Source organism: Suncus etruscus, chromosome 6 (genome assembly GCF_024139225.1).
Source record: "Suncus etruscus isolate mSunEtr1 chromosome 6, mSunEtr1.pri.cur, whole genome shotgun sequence".
NCBI lineage: Eukaryota > Metazoa > Chordata > Mammalia > Eulipotyphla > Soricidae > Suncus > Suncus etruscus.
The window spans coordinates 40,538,322-40,558,514 of NC_064853.1; the positions used below are offsets into that span (position 1 = coordinate 40,538,322).

Genomic DNA, 20,193 nt, shown 5'->3' on the forward strand with positions numbered 1-20,193 from the left:
GCAGACCTGTTCCAGGCTTCTCCATACTGCCACCAGTAAGTTCTAGGCCTTGCTCTTGTTCATGACCTCTTCCATGGAGGAACACTAAGATCAAGTCCTCATACATACTGGGCTCTGGAAAATACAGGCAGCATCAAGCCAGCATCCTGGGGAAAGCTCTATCTTGGGACTTTTGGGGTACACAGGGAGGTCCTCTTCATGGTTGCTCTTGGGGAATCTCTCAGAAGTATGCTGTCCCCTTCCAGGGTGCACTCACAAGTGACAAACACCATATTCTCAAGATCCACAATAGTAGATCTCCTGGTCCAAGCTGTCCCACCACTAGCACAGAGGATAGGGGCCAGGGCTGCCTGCATAGAGTGGCAGAGCCCAGAGAACATCTAGCCATGGCTTCCATGGGGCACCTGAGCCATTCTGGGACATTCTTTCATTTTGGCTGTACTTTCTTTGGGGTCTCTCTTTAAACATCTCTACCAGGACCACACTGTGGTGGCTGTGAAGCCAGCCAAGCCCACATGAATAGCTCCTCTGATAGCACTTGCACAGCTCTTGTCCATATTTCCATGTGGACAGCCCACAGGTACCCCATCCCACATAGCTGGGAACCTATGGTCACAGGTGCTAATTTTCTATTTCTCCTTCTGTCCATCATTGCTGTTGTGTATCACCTTCTAAGCATGCCCTGGACAGTTTCCTTCTCACACGGCCTACCTGACTGACCTATCATAACCACCACCTCAGCTGTTCTCTTGCTGGGACTCTTGCCCTCCTGCCTCTCATCTACAGATTCCATCACGAACCCCATTAATAAGTGAGACCCAAGACTCACTTATGAAAGGCATGGCTCTCCTTTCCCTCTGAAGCCCCTCTCCTAACCCTTCATGTTGGTTTCCCATCCTGTTCTCAGGGATCCCTGCTCTGACCTCCTGGCTGATGATGGGCAAGGCAGATCCTTCTTGAGGATGCTTATTTATTTAACTGGCTCCCAACACATCTTCTTGCTTCAGGATCATGAGACTAGGACTGTGTCAGATTTACTCACTGCCAGTAGGGCAATCAGTCTGCAGACTGGGAGCTCAACACATATCAAAAAGAAAGGGATGGGCAGAAGGGAACGAGAAAGACACAGGCATTATCTTCTCTTCCTACTCATCCTGATCCTCTTCTTCCTGCTCTTCCTTTTCCTCCTACTGCTTTTCCTATTTCTGTTCCTATTTCCTTTCCTTTCCTCCTCTTCCTGCTTCTCCTTCTTGCACTCTTGGTTGACCCCTTCTGAGGACACAGTGTAGAGCCCTTGATGGTGATACTGCCTTCATTGAACCATACCACTAAGGCTGTGTGCCTTCTTGGAAGACAGTTTCTCATCCTTCCAGTCTTGGCTTTAAGTGTGTCTCCTTGGGGAGACCTTTCCTGGCACCACACATTGATGAGACAAGCTCTCTCACCATCTTTGATCAAAACTTAACCCACTCACCACCTGGCATACCTGCAAAGCACGGCCATTTGTTTGCCTCCTTTCATAGTCTGTCTCACTATTCTAGAGTCCAGCAGTGGGAGCAAATGTGTGGACCATCTCTTTGTCCTGTGCCTGTTGCTGAGCCTGCTAGGCACAGAGTAGGTGCTCAGTTAGTGTGTACAAGAAGGGAGAAAGGGCTGCATTATGTAATTCATTTCCAACTCTGAGAGGAATCCGGTTGAAAGATAAAGAAATTGAGGTTCGTAAAGGCTGGAGCCACAATAGTGGTTCTAAAGGTAAGGAGAGGTGGAGTGGAGATTCAACCTCGTCTGTCTGTTCATCCATTTACTCAATCTGCTGGGTGTGGGGAGTAGAGACATACCCTCAGACTTGATGTCTGGGACTAGTGTAGTCATTTGGGGAGAGAACCTCAGAGAAGAGCCCCTGCAGAAGGCCTTGGAAAAAAGGCGCTTTGAGTGGGGTTTTGAGGCATGAGAGGGCATTATTGGTGCAGAACAAGCACTGAGGGGAGTGGTATAATGGGGCTAAAGCCTCTGCCACACCCTTACTTTGAGGATTCCCAGCTACCTGGACCTGTTTCTGCTTCTCTCCTGCCTGGCGGTTGGTCCTGCTGGTACTGTGTGTGAGTGAAGAGATTGATCAGTAGCATGACATTCCCTTCATGCCTCAGGAGAGAGGACCCCAGATTCAGGATCTGGAGGGACTGGGAGAAGCAGGGACACTTCCAGGTTCTCCACTCTGGATATTGCCCTTCCACCTCCTGCCCTCACCATTTTCTTCCACATCTCTCCTGCTCTGCTCCCTTCTCTGCTTCCCCTCCTCTATTCTTTCTCCTCCCTCCCTTCTTCCACTTCCTTCTCCTTCTCCCTCTTCCCTTCTGCTTCTTCCTTCCCCTCCTTCTTATTGCTCCTCCTTTCTCACTTTTCCTTTCTCCTCCCTCTTCCCTTCTCTCTCTTCCTATCATCTCCCTCCTATCTTCTCTCTCTCCCCTCATCCTCCTATCTTTCCTTTTCCCCCCTCCTCATCCCATCTGCCCTTCCTTCTTCCTCTCCCCTTCAGCCCTTTTCTCCCACTTCTCTTCTCCCCTCCCTTCCTCTTTTATACCTTTTATTTTTCCTCTGCCCTGCACCAGTGGGTGAACACAAGGGGTAGTCAAAGTTAATTTGGGCTCAAGTGCCTGGTCACCTAGAAACAAGGCCAGTCCCCTGGTGCAGGGCCTCGGCTTGGCCTCATTAATCTGCCGGCCAGCATCGCAGTGCCGACATAAGTAGGACAGAAGCCACGCTGTCGTGGAGAGGGGGACATGGGCTCTGGCCACCTGGCCCCAGCAGGCACGTGGCCGCCCCCAGGTGTACAGTGGGAAGAAGACAAAGGAGAAGGACAGAGAAAGGGAGACCCCAGGGTTTGTTTTATGTCCTTCCTGCTATGTCCTTGCTCCAAGCCCAAGGACCCCCAGGGTTTGCTTTCTTGTTCGTGTCCTTCATTTTGCCCATTTGTCCTCCCCCAGAATGGGAGCTGCCTTGGTCCCTCCATCCAAGAGTGTGCAGAGACCCTGCTGCAGCCTCTGCTCGCAGCATCAGACCCTCTAAACATGCCTGATCCCCTACCACACCTTCCTGGCCCAGCTTTTCTCTCTTCATAGCCATTCCTCAGTACTCCCCAGATCTTCTCCTTTGCCGGGTGCTGCTCTGTGAACCTTTCTCTTTGGACCTGTCTAGTTCTGGCCTGCAACAGAGGATCCCCTGCCAGGTCTTTCCTGCTGCCCTCACGGCCATTGCACAGCCCAGGATCCCAATACATCAGAGGGCATGGGTTTAAACTGGCTCTGCCAGATCAGTATTCCTGGCTAGTTTCTAGAATTGTGGCAATCTGAGAACAAGCAGAGACTCCCTTGACAGAATGCACTGTGGACAAGAGGCAGAGACTGACTGTTCTGCCCACAATCACATAGCCCAAAGATGTCTTTGGGTCCTGCCAAGCCCAAAGACGAGCCCAGGAGGCATCCACTGTGCATCCTGCACCCAGCTAAGAGGAGGCTGGGCTGAGCTTACACGCCAGCCCTAACTCACTGCCTAGCTTCAGAGACTCTCAAGGATATCTAAGGGAGAAGGTTTCGAGGAAAAACCCCTTTTCAATGGAAAAACAATTTTGTTGAGAAGCACGTTATGTAACAAATGGAGAAAAGACTAGAAGAACCTATACTAACATACGTTCTTGATTGTGCAATGTAAAGCGCTCTGGTTTTTTTCCGTGTTCATCAGGAAACCTGTGTTCTTTAAGCAGGAATAGTAATAAGAAAAATAGGAGTTTTGGAGCTGGCTTGACTGTGCCCCTGCAGCATGATTTTTGGCAAATCAGTTCTTTCAGACACGTCCAACTTAATCACTGCTAGGACGGGGCCAATAAAAATTATTTCATAGCATTGTTCCTAGAAGGAAAATTGAATTGTATGTACGCATGTCTGTGGGTATGAGTGTATATATGTGTGTGGGTGTGTGAGTGTATGCATGCCTGAATATGTGTATATGTGTGCCTGTATGTATGTGTGAGTGTGTGTTATTCTGTATGTGTGTGCATGTAAGTGTGTGTAGGCAGAAACTGGCCCAACTATAAAGCATATCCAGTGTTCTATAATACACAATCTCTTGTGCCCATGTGTGACTTTGAGTCCCGATTCTGACACTTTCCAGCTACGTGATTTTGGAAAGTTGCTTGCCTATGCTGTGCCTGTTTTCTGTCTGTAAAGTGAGGTGGCTCTAAGGAATAAATGAGTCAGTCCAGGCAAAGCACATACAAGCACCAGGCCTGTGGCCACCATGATTACTCTTTTGTCCCTAAGTAATGTGTCCTTCTCCTTCCTGTCCTGTTTGGATTCAGAGCCTGTGTAGCTCTCTGTCTCCTACTCTGAGATGCTGCTTGCTCCTGTTTCAGAGATTTAGCTTCTAGTCTTTACAGTCAGGGATTGACTACCTCCAGGAAAATTGGGGTTCAGCATAAAACAAGTCAGGTTTCAACCTAGAGTTAGTGTTGCGGTTCAGCTTGGGCCTGGCCTCACTTGGTCTTTGACTTATGGGACCAGCTCCATGCTTCCCTGCAGTATGGGCAGGCCTTCCTCCACCATCCCAGCCCTGCCTGTGACCCGTTGCTGGATATTCGCTAGCACTGTTCCCTAAGCCTGGGATCCTGAGCACCCTCCAGCCCAAGGAGGATCTGCTTAACCCTGGGAGGCCAGAGCTCAGCTGCTGTACCAAGCAAGTCTTGGCCTTATGGCTACAGGAGCTGCCCACGTGCAGGAGACAGCGCATGATGGCCCGGGACCCTTTCACCTCCTATTGATGGGGGAATGCCTGCAGCTCTCAGAAACAAGTGGGGCTCCTGCACTGTGCCTCTCTGATGAGCAGTGGGACACAGCCACGTTCCCAAATGTCCTGAGTGTGCAGAACTTGTGAGAAACGTTAACATGCATCTCCCCTGTACTGCCATCCCCCTGGCCTCTCATATTGGCATCCTGGACTGGCTTGCTGGGAGAGGTCTGAAGGCAGGGCTTACTTTCACTTCTCTTGCTGCCTCACGCTTGGTTTGGCTCACAGCTGGGCACCTGTATGCCCCGTCCTAGGAGCTCATTAGAATAACATCTGTACTCAGGGGACCTTGACCAGCATAGGCAACACATGGTAGGTGCCCCCTTACACAGAGCTTAACATACAGCCTCTCCCTACAGGACCAGGCAAGCAGTAGAAATCCACCCTACATGGGGCTGGACATTCAGGGAACCTCGGCCCATGCAGGTGACAGAGTACATCAATGTCAGGAGTGTGTTTTGGATTCCTTTTTATTCTCCTTCCTGGATTCAAGGAATCATGCAGATAACAATTCTGGATTCAACTGGAACTATAGGGTGAGGATAGAGGAGTAGTGTTGGCAAAACATACATTTCATGTTTACTGAAGGAAATGGCTTGTCCAATTTCATGCCTGGAGAAGGGATTGCAGGGAAGACCAGCCCTCTACAAAACTTCCATTTTATGATGGACTGGAAGGCAAAGGATTGTCTAGAGGAGGAGGTCCTGGAAATAAGGCAAATTTCTTGATTCACTTAAAGGGAGCAGATGGGATCCTTGTGAAGATTGAGATATGTTTCATGGGATGAAGGGCGGGTCACCTTCATGTGTCTCTGAGACACTGCCATGCCATTCTTCCAATGGCAGGCTCTAAGTAACCTTCCTATTTCAGAGGCAGGAAAATATAAGCTCAGTGAACCCCCACTACTGGTAGGATTTTGACGAAACAAGCAGGGGATGAGGGTGAGGGTACCTGCTGTGATGGGTGACATTGAGTGGGGGGCCCTCAGGGAGTAGCCTCCCATGTGGGGGTAATTGGTGCAGAAGGACCCCTTTCTGGTCTGTCATTTCAGCCTGTCTTTGAGCATGAAGGTTGTGGTCAGAACCTCTTCAGAGGAACCCACAGAATTGCTCAAGATGGAATGACATGTCACAGGCAGATGAGCAGCAGCACAAGTTAGCTTAGGGTCACTGAGGCAGGAGGCTGGGCACCAGTCAGGAGTGTTTAGGGTTGTCTGCTGGGACAAGTCACCTAAGCTCTCGAGCTTGTTTTCCCAACACCACAGTAGACTCTGCGTCCACCCTTCCAGGTTTGTATGTGAGGTGTCATGGCATTCCAGATACCCACAGCCTCTGAGAGGCGATGGCAGGCTGTGAATATTGGTTACATAATTCTCCCTGAGTCAGGAGCCGCAGGCCTCCTCTCTGACTTGATGGACACTTTGGAGTCGCCTACACTCTATCTTGAGTCCCTAGTGTCCTATCTGCCACATAAATGATGCTGCTGGACCAGACTTAATGTTGCCATTGGACTTTGACAGCTCTACGTCTCTGCTGTGGCCCCAGAGTCTGGCTTGGCCAGGCAGAGGCCCCCGGCCAAGCTCAGCACCTCTCTCATTGCCAGCCCTCCTACTCCTCCAGCTCCTCTCTACTCTGCTGCCCCCCTTTTCCCCAAAACTGGCTCTGTGTCCAGAAAACTAATTGCTCTGACTCCAGTGTTGATTTGGAGACAATACAAGTCGATTGAATCTGCCGCATCAGGAGAACTATGTTCCACTTAGATCTTTAAATGAGCTCGGCACCGGCCTTTGATGAGGCGGCTCAGCAGAGGCACTAGCCCCCGAGCTCCATTGAGCATTAGCCAGTGAGATCTGTTCACCTAAAGAGCAGCATGGTGAGCAGCCAGTGTCCAGAACCAGCCAGTATGCCTGCCCTGCAAGCGGAGAGACTGGGGGTTCTCTCATGGCTGGCCCCGGGACTTTTGACTGGAGAGGGCACTAAGTCAGCTCAGTTGTTTGTGTGACTGTCACAGATAGGTGGCCCGGATGGGACACCATGAACATTATAATGATTCCTCCCCCACTCTCCTCCTTCCTTAACTTCCCTCTTAGCAGAAGGTCCCAGGAGAGGCCAGGAAAGGGGGCTGTGGTGAAGGAGGTGTAGTATGTGCAGGGGGGAGCTGCAGAATCCAGGGCTTCCACTTGGGCATCCTTGCACCCTGCCAAAGATCTCCAGGTATCCCCTTCTCTGGGGGGCCTGCTGGTTCATTTTTACCCAAGACTACTCTCCTCCCCCTTTGCCCCATCTTTTCCCCCAAATCTACCCTCCTCCTAGGCAGATGAAAGTCCTGAGTGGGGCTAGTCCTTGAGGAACCCCAATCTGAGCTAGCTGCATTGTACCCCAGGGAAGAGATAGGTTCCCCCACATACTGCTTAGGTTTCTTCATGGGGGTCCCTTGTGCATTGGGGTCCTGAACTGGCTGAGAGCCTGGGAAAATGATGCTGCATGCCAGGCACAACCTCCCCAGAAGGGCTATTCCTACCCCCTCCCTACTCACTGACTGGAGCCCAGCTGCCACCTGCAGTCAGGTACCCCCAACAGACATTTGCAAGCCCTGGTCAGACAGCACAGGGCAGGCATTCATGGGTGTTGCCCTAGACAATGGACCCCTCTGGGACAAGGCAGTCTTCCCAGCCTGGAGCCTCTGGGATCATCAACTGCACTGGGCCTATGAGGCTAACAATGAATGAAGGCATGAATGAATGATGAATGAATGAATGCATACACTATGGCTGGCTGTCATGAATTTAGGTACTGCACATTTGTTTGTCTTTTCTTCATTTGCTCTCTTGCCAGTTTTCTGGTACAGTTTCTGAACGTGTAATTATCTCCAGGGCCAAGACTCTAATGAGGTGCCTCGGGTACCAGCTTGCAGGCAGCAGTTCCTCTGGGGTGAAGGTGCCCAGCTTCCACCTAAAATAGGCAAGCAATGAGGGATGGACTGCCTCTGTCTTCAGGACCCATCCTGAATGAAGTCAGAGAGAGTTTGCTGCCCATGACATGGCTGGTGGCTTCTCGATCTGCATGGCTGGTATCTCTGTTCTTTCCTCACAGTGGGCCTCAGTTTCCCTGCTTGCTGGGCCCCTTATCCAGAGTGGGACACACCAGCCCTTGAATTTATTCGTGTCATGCCTCCTGCTCCCTGACACACACAGCCTGACTGCCCAGGGGCTGACCTAGAGGACAGTGAGTGGCCAAAGACTCCCTGTCTGTGCTGATACGGATGCAGGGACATGCAGTAGTGCCACTGTCAGGCCGCCCTCTCAGGCCACTCAGGAATGGTGCCTGTGACAGCTGTGCCAGGGAGGCGCTGGTAGGATCCTCCTTCAGCCCTTGGTCTCCATAGCCACAATCCCTTTATCACCTGATGGTGTGGGGAGAATCTGTGATGCACTTCAGATTCTTAGCCTGTAAAGCCCCTCAAGGACTTGATCCTCACCTCCAAGGGGCACTCAGGCCCCAGAGTGTCACCCTAACTCTCCTCTGAGGAGAATAAGCACCCAAGTGTCCTAAGTTTTGTCCCCATGGGCTCTGACAAGGGAGCTGCCTCTAGCCCAGCTCTGCAGGAGGCTCAGATGAGGGAAAAGGAATTCACACTCCCCCTGCGGATGTGTGGGAACAATTAGCAGGTCTTTACTGGGGAAGGCTTTGAAGTGGGAGCCCAGGCCCAGCTCAATGATGAATCCCCTGAGCTAACCGGGGCCCTATCCCAGTGCCTGCCTCTTCCCCCACTAGGGAAAGGGAGGATCAAAATCTTCCCCTTCTCAGTTCTCCATGGCTCACCTCATGGGTGAGGTGGCTGAGCCTTGACTCTGAACTTGGTTGGAGCCCTTACTTTCTTGTTTGTAACTGCAGTGAGAGATGAGTGAATTCGTAGATGTCTGCACACACACACACACACACACACACACAAAACACAACATAACACACACACACAACACAACACACACACAGCTGGACTGTGGCTGCTGTCCCAACTCCACTCTCCATCCACAAATTAGAACCAGGGGGCTGACTGGGCTCAGCTGGGCTCTGAGCTCATTCTCAAGGGCCTTGAAAAGTCTCATTCTTTAATGGGAGATGCAGGTTGAGTCCATTTTGCTGTACTCTGAGGCATCTCAGTTTCTCCATCTGCGCAAAGGTAAAATAGTCTTAGATGCTGTGGTACAGGTGAAACAAGGTCACATCTTCGGAGCCTGCTGCTGTCAGAGCTCATGATTTATTTAAGTGTCACCTCTTCCATACTTCTCTGACCTCGGACAAAGTGGACTGCTAGTGGTGGTGTGGGGTGAGGGTTCCTATATGCAGTGCCCCACCTCTGGGGAGGAAGAGACAGGGCAGAGAGTGAGAATGGGAGCTAGAAGTGTTGCTCCAGGAACCGTCCCCAGCCTGGGCCTCTCGGCTGCTGTTTGATTCCCATTCTCTGACATTCCATCCATCATCATAATTGCTTCTCCCGAAAAATGAATTTGTAGTTGATTTCTTCAAAAGAGGGAATCAGCCAACAGATAAAAAGGTTGTTTTATTTCATTTGCATGAAGAGGCTGCCTGCTGCCGCCCAGCTGTACTGTGGGGCTGAGGGGGGGTAGACGGGGGGGAGCAGAACATGGGGGTGCCCACATTTAGGCATGGCCACTCAGCCCTGCTGCCAGGACCGAGGTCTCAGCAGGACCAGTAGCTGTCCATGTGGAGCTGAGCTTGCTCTGTTGCAGAGACCTGAGAGTTCTGGGGTGTTCAGGGCTTTCTAGTCCCAGAGGCTGAGGGCCAAGAGTTCAGATACTTCTTGTGTTCTGAAACATAGCGGTGAGGGGACCTGGACGGTGGAAACTAGCCAGGTTTCTTGAGAAGGTGAACTAAAATTGCATGCAGTTTGGATCAAACGAGAGTCCCAGGATTCTCTCTGAGGTAGGGTTTAAGGGGAACAACAGACATTTCTCTCTGTGAGTGTGACCAGGGATATTGTCTATGCAAGACAAAGTACCCTGGCCAGTTGCTGAGTGTCAGGAGTGGCCACAAGGCTATACAGAGCCCAAGGTGGGAGGCAGAGTTGGTTTTGGCTCAGGGATGGCTGTACTGATGGCCACTTGCCCTCACCCACTTCACTTTGCCCTGGTATCTGGTTGAGTCCATACCTACTTCCCACTTTTTGTCTGTCAGTGCCCTATCTTCTCTTTGATGAGTTTCTCTGCCACTAGGAGTACCCAACTCTACAATTCTTGTCACTGGTCCTTCCCCTGTGTTTCCTATGTCAAAGGGACAAATGTGGGTGCATGCTGAACCATCTGACATCAGAGGGGGGCAGGGACTGGCTTAGGGAAGACAGAAGGTTTTGTTCCAAACACTCACGTTCTCAAAGCAGTGTTCAGTGGGGGTGGCCCAGGTCTTGCTGCCAGGATGATGTGAGACAGGCTGGTCATTCCTGCTGGTATAGCGGTTCTGATGTCCCCTGGGCTCCAGCTACCAAAAATACATTCTCCCACCAGCAGGAGCACAGCCTAGGACTTCCTGGCAGTCGCAAGTTCAGGTTCTCCATTGATCATTGCAGACCTGGCCATATGGTCAATTGTTTAAATACAGGCAGGTTGGAGCAGAACACAACCCTAGGCATTGTCAGGGAAAGAAAATGGGGTCTCCACCTGCACAGAAGGGTTCTTGCTATGTCCTTTCCCTCTTTGGGTCTGCATGGACCCAGCCCAGTAAAGAGGCAGGTGGAGTGCCATTCTCTGTCCATCAGCATGGCTCTTTCTCTGGGATTCCAGCTGCCCTTTCTCTCTCCCTCTTTTCTCATTTCCCAACTCTCCTGGCTCCCCTTCCAGGCCCCACATCTCCTTTTCTTTTCCATTGTAGTGCCTCCTTTCCAGGATTGGATGTCTCCACTGCAAATATGGCCATCTCTAGCATCTGCTCCTATGCCCTGGCAGCCAAGAATTCTAAGAGATGATCAAGGTCCCTCATATGTCCCCAGGGCTGAGAAGATTGTTACCAGCCTGTGCTGTGAGCCTTGTGAAACTCACACCACTTTGTGGACCCTTGATCCCCACATTTCTAGCATCCAGCATGATCCTACCATGTCCACAAGACTCGTAGTTGACAATGAATGAATGTTGGCATCTCTAACAATACACATTACTTATGCCAGTGTGACAGGAGAGAACCCCATCATATCCAGTTAACTACCCATTAGTCAGTCACTATGGTCACTCTAATGAGAGGTTGGCTTTTGTCATTGGTCCTGACAGCCTACACCTAACAACTCTTGGAACTTCTTGATTGGCAAAGTCCATGGGAGCATTTTTGCCCTGATGAGATGACTGTTAGTAGTCACCTCCCTCACTTGAGGTTGGGGTTTCAAGCCAAAAGGCTTGGAGCATTCAAGTCTGCTGGTCTCAGACCTTTCTAGGAGGGATAAAGAACTGGAACCCTGAGCTTGGTCTCCAATGACCAATGATTTAACTGATCGATCGTGCCCAGATAATAAAACCTCCATAAAACACTCCAAATGAAGAGGTTTCCATACCTTTCCAGCTGAGTTCAGTGATGTATGGGGATGTGTTATTGCAGGGGAGGGCATGGAAACTCCCACAAACCCTCCCCCATCACCTTGCCCCATGTGTTTATCCTATCTGGTGGTGCCTGAGCTTCAATAAAAGCCAGAAGAAGGAAGTGAGTGAGTGATTTGTCTTAGTCCTCTGAGACAATTAGGCAACCCAATGTGGGAACTCATAACTGGTTTATTAGAAGTAGAGGTGGCCCTGTGACCATGAAAAGTAAGAGCTCTTTTTGTGGGAATAAGTCTTTCACCTTTGGGTCTATGCTGATTCTGAGGAGTCAGTATAAGAATTTCATTGGACATCCACCTGGTGTTGAAGCATTCCAGAAGACTCCTAGCATTGCCGTAGATTCTCTGTGCATTTTCCCACTTCGTCTCCTTTACAGACATTAAGGTCCAAGACATCCCCCAAACCCCATTTGGGACCATTGGTGACCCTGTGACAACTATGTCTCTGGATATGGCCATTTCTCCTCCTTTCCTCTCCTCCCTCACCTCACTTCCCTGTCCCTACCCCCATATCCAGTAAAGATGAGGCAAATGAACAAGCATGAAAGATATGGAGACTTCCCTCCTGAATGATCTCACTAATGGTAAATTGATGGGATTGAATACATTCAAGTCGGAAACGATCCAAATATATGCTAATGAAGCTGAATATGCATTATGTAGACTAAAACAAACTAACTGCGAGTCAGGAAATAAAGTAGGTGAATTATTAGTTTGGCAACTCAAAGAATTGGAAAACTCAAGTGCCGCTCCAGAGACAGGCACAGGCAGGCAGGAAAATGTGGTTAATGAATTCCAAACCAATTAACCGCAAATTAATAGTGTGCTGGAAAGTCTACCACCCCCTACCCTCGTGCTCCATTTTCTGAAAATTTAAAAAGAAAATGTCATTGCCATCCACTCATCTTTGTCTCACTTTTTAAATGTGCTTTCTTGGAATCTGAAGTCCCAGGGAAAAATAGAAAAGTAAAGGACAAATAGATCCCCAAAATGGCCATGCTAATCTTCTCTGTATCATTCCAATTTTAGTCTATGTGCTGCCGAAGCAAGCACTGATCCCCAAAAATGGGAGTAGGGCAAGAGATTGATAATGCAAAAAAGTTTTAGACTTTTTGTTTTTGTTTTTGTTTTTGGATCACACCCAGTGGCGCTCAGGGGTTACTCCTGGCTCTGCACTCAGAAATTGCTCTTGGCAGGCATGGGGGACCCTATGGGATGCTGGGATTCAAACCACTGTCTGTCCTGGATTGGCTGTGTGCAAGGCAAATGCCCTACCATTGTGCTATCTCTCTGTTTCAAGTTTTAGACTCTTGATTGTCCAAACCTCAGACCAAAGAGGGGAAGCAATCCTAAATGGAAGAGGACTCAAGCCAGAGATGGGTGAAGCAGATGTGAAGAAGAATATATTTGACTCCTCCAGACTAAATTCAACTGCCCAGGCAGTTGAATTAACCAGACATATTAAGGAAATCCAATGTGAGGTTTACTGGAGACCCCAGAACACAGAGAGGATGACCTGGTGTTTCCAAATCCAGCTCTGTACATTCCAAGGAGTTTGATGATGATCATAGACAAGTCTCAAGCCCCATCATCTGTGACATCTTAGGAAAGTGAGCAGAGCTAGTTGGATTTCACATGGGTTTAGCATGTACCAGATGGTTGTAGATAAATGAGTTCTCCTGATTCCCTCCAAAGAAAACAGATCCACTCCCATCCCTTCTCCCAACTGCATTTTCTCTATATCAGTTGCTGCCATCCAACACAGACATGTGTTTTTCTGTCTATCCTTTTCCCAATGGGCTGTGAGCTCCCTGAAGCTCTGGACTTTGCCTGGCACACAATTATGGCTCATTAATGCTGCTGAATCAATGAACGCCCCTTCCTCCACATTTACCCAGAAGGCCCTCCAGTGCACTTCTCTCCTCCTTCTCCCTTGCTCAAGGACAGGAGAAGTCCCTTGCTCCTGTGGACTACGAGCAGCTCGTTAATGGTAGTATACTGCCAAGGTTCTGGTAAGAGGATGAATTTTTTCTTCCTCTAGGCCCTCTATGTCTCAGGATTTGCTAAAGGGACCAGTCCAGACCAGGATTGGAAAAATCTCAGAAGGTTTCAGCAGACTCTCAGCCTGAAGTGATTTCCTCATGCTCAGTGTGATATCCATGTATGTGGATCCCATAGCAGAGACACATAAGACCATTGAGTGACTTCTGCTGCCTGCAGCCAGCTAGAGCACTTGGAGCAAAGCTACCTTCCTAATGCCACAACTTCTTGGTTAACTGTAGGTACATTTTCTGGTTTTCAGAAGAACTGTGGGAAAATTTCAAAAGAGAAAAAACAACAGGAGAGGAAAAACTGAAGTGAGAGAAAGCCACACACAACTTATACATTGCCAGTAATGATGACCTCTTGCTTTCAGGAAATGCCAGATGCTTGTAACTATTGGGTCCTCATTAGGACCACATAGTATCCTTAATGATATGAATTCTCCACCTCACTCTATGTTTCCCCTCACTGTCCCATCTAACAATCCAGAGTAGGCAGAATGCGGATGATGCAGAAGCCATGAGTACTTAGATGAAAGTCCTTCCAGAATCACTTACAGTAGAATGGAAACTGGCTCCTTGAACAAGGTGAAGTCTCTGGGTGGAGAATGGAGATGCCTTTGTGTTTAGGACCCAAGAAATTTAGCTTTCTTGATGGTGGCAGAGCACTGTGGATTTTAGTTTTGTTTGTTTGTTTGTTTGTTTGTTTGTTTAAACTTTACTGATTGATTGTTTTTGGGTCATGCCCAGCAGTGCCCAGGGGTTACTCCTGGCTCTGAATTCATAAATTATCCCTAGCAGGCTGGGGGACCATATGGGATGCCAGGAATCCAACTGGGTTTCTCCAGGGTTGGCCGCATGCAAAGCATATACTCCACTGCTGTGCTATTTCTCTGGCCCGTCAGAGCACTGTGGACTTTGATCCAGAGAAAGGTGCAGTGGACCACTAAATATTCAGACATCTCTGGCACCTCCTCCCCTTCCTGCTCCCTACCCTGGTGAATGGGAGGCTACGAGGTAGAGCAAAGGGTGGGTATCAGAGGCTGAGGCTGAAACTGAATTCACTGAAAGACCAGGCACTGAAAGACCAAACCCCAGGGCCATTGTCTGCACTGGGAATTATAGGGCACTAGACCTATTAAAGCAAGAACTGGTTTAACTCAGCGGAAACAAGTGGACCACAAATGAGAGCGAAGGTCAAGCAGAGCATCAGGAAATGATCGTCCTGGGAATCCCAGGCCAGCCCTTTGGTTCTCTTTTCTCTACAGAAGATTCAGGGCATAAGTTGCACATCTGTGCAGGGGGGTGGCTCCATAGTACTCCTGAATCTGTCAGGCTCACTCATGAAGGGGAGATGGTGCTAAACTCAGCTATCTAGTCAGGTGGGAGGCTGAGAGAGGGGTCCCAGGGAGGAAGGGTATGTGGGCTAGCAGAGGAGTTGAGGCATAGGCTCTGGAAGATTCAGGCAGGATGAGAGAGCATGACAAGAACAGGAACAGTCCACTGCTGAGACTTAAGGCCCCACTAGAGTGGGGCAAAAAGCCAGCTCTTCAGCAGCTAGGGAACAGATGGGGACCTGGCTAGACACTGGAGATGGAGCATCCTAGATCAGACGGGGGCCCTGCCAAGTGACAATGGGTAGGAGAAATACTCACCCACTGGTCCTCAGGCCAGTCAGGAAGGTGGGCTCTCCTGATGTCTGGCACCCTGGCTTCTGGAGAATGACAGTCTCCTGCTAGAACCTGAGCAGTGTGGCTTTGGGCCAGGCAAGGGGAGTGGGATGATTGCTGTCCAACTTTGGGCCAGTCACATGGGAGCAGGACAAGCTTCATCCATGTCTTCATACAGTTTCCAGTATGGAAGAGAATGAGACAGGGAGCAAGTTGATCTGTATCTGGATATTCCAACTTGAGGGAATGCAGTGAAAGAGAGTCAGAGAGAAGGTAGAGGTTAAGGTGCTTGCCTTGCATGCAGCTGACCCCCAGTTTAAATCCTGGCACAATATATGATCATCTGAGCACTGCTAGGGATCACTCCTGATCATGGAGCCAGGAATAGCCTCTGTGCTCTGCTAGATGTGTTGCAACCTTCCCCTAGAGTATTGGAAGCAAAGGAGGACACAGTGAGGAAGCATAGGGTGACAGGATCCTCAAGAAGGTGGACAGAGAAGCGTCAGAGAGGAGGTTAGGGGTCAGCTAAGAAATGCAGATGAGGAGACACTGCCATTGCTCTGGGGGACACTGAGCCAAGATGAGCTTATTATGGTGGAAGGGCAGGAGGGGACCTCTTTCCTGACTTTCTCCCTGTTTATTCAGCTTTTATTAAGAGTCATCTCAGGTCAACTGTAATAATTTGGCAAATTTACTTTAGAGGGAGAGAATAAGCTGGTGTGCAAACTTGTGGCAAATGTGCTACAGATGAGGGAGTGGGTGTCCCTGCAGATACAGGTCACATCCCTGCAGCAGTCCCACAAAAGGAGGCCTGTGTTCCATGGGCTGGTGTCTGGTGTGTGAGCATCACACGGAGCCACCCAGAAACAAAGTCCCATAGGCTTCTGCATATTCCCACTCAGTATTCTGCTCAGAGGTGGGTCTGATGGTGGAACAGTGGAAAAGCTTCTCATTACTACTGTTCCCTCTGAGGATGGTGGTGGATCACTCACAAATGAGACAAGGAGAAATGGACTAACTTGTTAGTATTCTGCAAGCATTTCCTTGCCCTTAGTGACCCCCTTTCTTCATCTCTAATAGAAGAGTTTGGGGTGTATGTCATGTAGCCCTAACATAGAGACCTCACTGTCTTGTATGATCAAGAAGGCATGTAAGGTGTGGAGTGCCATGTAACAAGAAGACATGTAGGACAACAGGGAATGAAAGAATAGAGTGTAGAGGGTGGTTACTGCATTTTAGACACTGCAGCATGTATTATCTGGGCTGAAGAAGGAACTCTGATTGCCATGTTCTGGAAGTCTGAGCTTGAGTCCAGTTAAATGTGCATACTTAACTTTCCATAGGACTCTCCCTCCCAACAGAGCTCAGTGTGGACAATGGGCTCCACAATCTGCTGCCCTGCAGGTGAGAGAGTGGCAAATGGGCACATAGGTGATGTGGACCTGACCCTCTGGTATGGTATGACTCCTACCTACCTCATCCATGCCCTGGTGGATACCTTTCTCAAACATTCTGGTTATCCAGCACAGCATGGTGGGGCACTACCTTCTCAGGAAGGCTGTGACCAAAGCAATACAGTGCCTCTGTGGAGGGGCCCCAGAGGCTCTACCTACTGCTGCTGGGACAAGCCCTCTGCAAAGTGGGTCCCCAACACCAAACTTCCAGATAATTGCAGTCTAAGCTGCATCCCTGCTGGCTCTCTGGGACTCATGCAAGACCTCAAGTTAGAATTCTCTAGCCAAGTTGCCTCTGAATTCCTGATGTACAGAAACTAGGAGATAATATTTATTGTTGCTTCAGGTTGCAGGCATGGGGTAATTTGTTATACTGCAATCAATAATGTGCTGGGCCAGAGAGATAGTACTGGGGTTAAAGCACTTGCCTTGTACACAACTGACTTGGGTTTGATTCCTAGCACCACGTGGTCCCCTAAAGCTGCATGTCATCCCGCCCCCACAAGCCTGAGCAGCACCACATCCCTAGATCCTTGCATTGAACCTGGTCCACTAAAAACCACTCAAAGGGGCCTACACCATAGGTGTAGGACTCCTGATCATGCTTTGGAAGGTCCCCTGAAAGTGTCTAATATACCAAATATTGCCAAAATCCCAAAGAAGGGACCCACAGATGGTTTCTGGGAATCAGGTTTTGGGAGATGCTCCTCTATTAAACATAGGAAACCCCTGAATCAGAGAAGTCTATTAAACCCAAATTCACATACTCATGTGACCACCAACACCCTTGTACCTGACATTTACAAAAACTGCCCTGCATGTATTATGGGAGTGACTGTTCAAGGCCATGTAGAAATCTGGATCATTTTATTGGGTACGGCAATCTGGCAGGTTTGTTACCTCTAGGAATTATAGAACCAAGAAATAGACCCCTAGGTGCCTACAGAGTCTGTTTGGATTCAAAACACCTCTCATTTCATCCATTCTTCAATCTCCATGTTTAATGATGTAGAACCCACAGAGGTCCCCGGACCTGTGTCCCTAGACTCAACCCTGCCATGGCCCCTATGTGGTTAAAGCTGAACTGTGCATATGGGAGAGTTGGGGGCTTTAGGGAGCAGAGAAAAGAAGGAAAATTCCCTTTGATGCCTGCCTCCCCCAGCTTCTGTTCTTCCCTCCCTCTAAGACTGAGATGCTTGGCTGCCTCACTCCATAGACAGCAGCTCCAAGGGCACCCCAGAGGCCTGGCTCCCAGCTCCCTGACTTCCCCCAGCCCCTCACTTTGAGCAGGATAGTGACCACTTACTACTTTCAGTGAGGTGGTACCCCAGGGTTACATTCTTCCCCCTCATTCCCTTTCAGGAAGCAGATGAGGCTCCTGAACCAGGACACACTTTTTGGAAAGTCTGTGGAATCAGAACCAGAGGGCAAGTGCTGGCTCTGGGTCTCCAATTATCTTTTTTGCCAGTACCTCTGGGGGCTCCTTCCCCTCTCCCGCTCGGCTCCAAGCAGTCAACAGCCTCTCAGAACCTGTTGAAATCTATTACCGACCTTTGGTCTCGGTGCCACAAAGGAGCTTTCTGCCATGCAGCGATGGATTAAACAGAAATGAATTGGCTGAGAGAGAGGCTTTCTGACCCTCTTTCGTTCTTTTCTCCTTCCCCTACCCCCTCTCTCCATCTCATGTTTCCTTTTTTTTCTACTGAGCCAGCCGGGCCAGGCTGAGATAAGGCAATGGGATCCCAGTGGACCGAGGTCACAGCACCTGCACGAAATTCACTTTGTTCGTTTTTTTTTTTTTTCCCCTAACTAGGGCATTGACAGTTCCACTGCATGGGGCCCGTTAAGTGCTAAATTCATCGTGTCTGGCAAAAAAAGAAAATAAAACAAAATGAAAAGCCCATAAAGTTGAACGGTTAAATATTTAGGGCTCATGATGAACAGCATGTCATAATATTTGTTGAATTGCATTTGCTATTCAATGCATCTTTTCCATTTACGGCCCCAGTTTCGGGAGGTAGATGGAGAAAGCAGAGAAGAATGGGGTTGCGTCAGAAATGAAACGTGGGCTTTAATTTAACCTCTAAAGACAGATCTGGCTGTCTGCACACCCTAGGCCGTGTGGCTATTATCACACTCAGAGGGGGTCTAGGCGGCCCCTAGGACTTTGCTCTGCCTTCACATGCAGCCTCTCGTAAAATTAAGCAGATGCTTCTCGGTGCTCGACTTAAATGATCAAAAGTCAGGACATGACACTTTATTGGTATATGGCTTCTTTGCTTAGCCATTCAAGCAGTACCTGGGGAAGTGGGGGAAATGTCTGCTCAGCTCTGCAAGTGGCTCTTGCTGGCCTGAAGGTGGAAATGCTGTTCTTGGAGATTCTTCAGCTTCTCTCTTTCTGGCTTGTTCCCAAGGAGAAGATGTGTAGGCCCAATGGCTGATTTGCCTAGGTTTAGTCAGATACTTTCATGGGCAAGGCAATCTGCCAGGTTTAGGTGCCTATAGGGTCCCTACATGTGCATAATGCCTACGCATTATATAAGTACCTACTATATTTTATTTTTTGGTTTGGGAGCCACACCTTGTGGTACTCAGGGCTTACTCCTTACTTACTCCAGCACTTACTCTGTGCTCAGGGGTGAGACCTGGCAAGCCCAGGGAACCAAATGGGTTGCTGATGATTGAATCAGGTTAGCTGTGTGCAAGGCACAAGCTGTTGTTAGATATTTTCTTGAGAGCAAAAACTAAATGAATAAGATAGAACTTGAGTGTTGAGTGGTGAGGAAGCCCTGGCTTTGGTCCCTAGAGATAAGCAGACATGGGGTCCTGTTAAAAGGGGGCAGAGAGAGAAGGGAAGGGAGCAAGAGAACATGAGGAAGAACTTGAAGGTGACACATGTGTATAAATCACAAGCTTCGCCCCCAAACCATCCTCTAATTGGTCCTTACACCCCCACTCTGCAGTGTTAATCAGCCCATCCAACACTGCACTGGTTGGAATTTGTCTTTCCAGAGGCCCAGGGGGGCCAGAGAGAGGAGAGCCGGGTCTTTCTCACTAAAGGCAGTGAGGCCCAGACTTAGGGAGTCTCCAGATTGGTCCACAAAGTCCTGTGGTTCCTAGGGTCAACAGAAAGCAGTCTGATGGAGCTATTCAAGGGACAGATCCCAGGCTTTGCAAACAGGAGTCCAGATTTGATCCCTTGCGCCACATACATTCTCCTACAAGTAGGAGCAACCTCCAAAGCACTACTGTGTGAGACTTCAAATCAAACGGAACAAAATAGAGGGCCTCTGGCTAGTGATTACCCAAATAATCATGTCACAACTTTGGGAATGAGGGAGCCTGACCTTGAAGGTGAGCAAGGAAGAGCTAAAACTCAGCCCTTAGTGACCCTAAACATATGAGTGGCAGCTGGCTTGGAAATCAATGTGTCAGCGAATGATACCAGTACCAGGTTGGGGCAGCTGTGTGCCCTTGTAGGCCAGACAAATGGGCACTGAGATTATGGGTGATGCTTACCTGGCCAAATCCCACACACTAGCACTGACTATCCTTTCTTTCCCTTGGGAAACCAAACCCAAATTTCCTGGT

At 49.3% G+C, this 20,193-nt stretch overlaps 1 protein-coding gene and 1 pseudogene across 1 annotated transcript in view; one reads left to right on the forward strand and one right to left on the reverse strand.

The window, feature by feature from the left end:
• Window positions 1–20,193, forward strand: part of GRIK3 (glutamate ionotropic receptor kainate type subunit 3) — a 189,436-nt gene that overhangs the window by 66,011 nt on the left and 103,232 nt on the right. The window lies entirely within an intron of this gene.
• LOC126012421 (uncharacterized) lies at window positions 12,429–12,489 on the reverse strand (annotated as a pseudogene).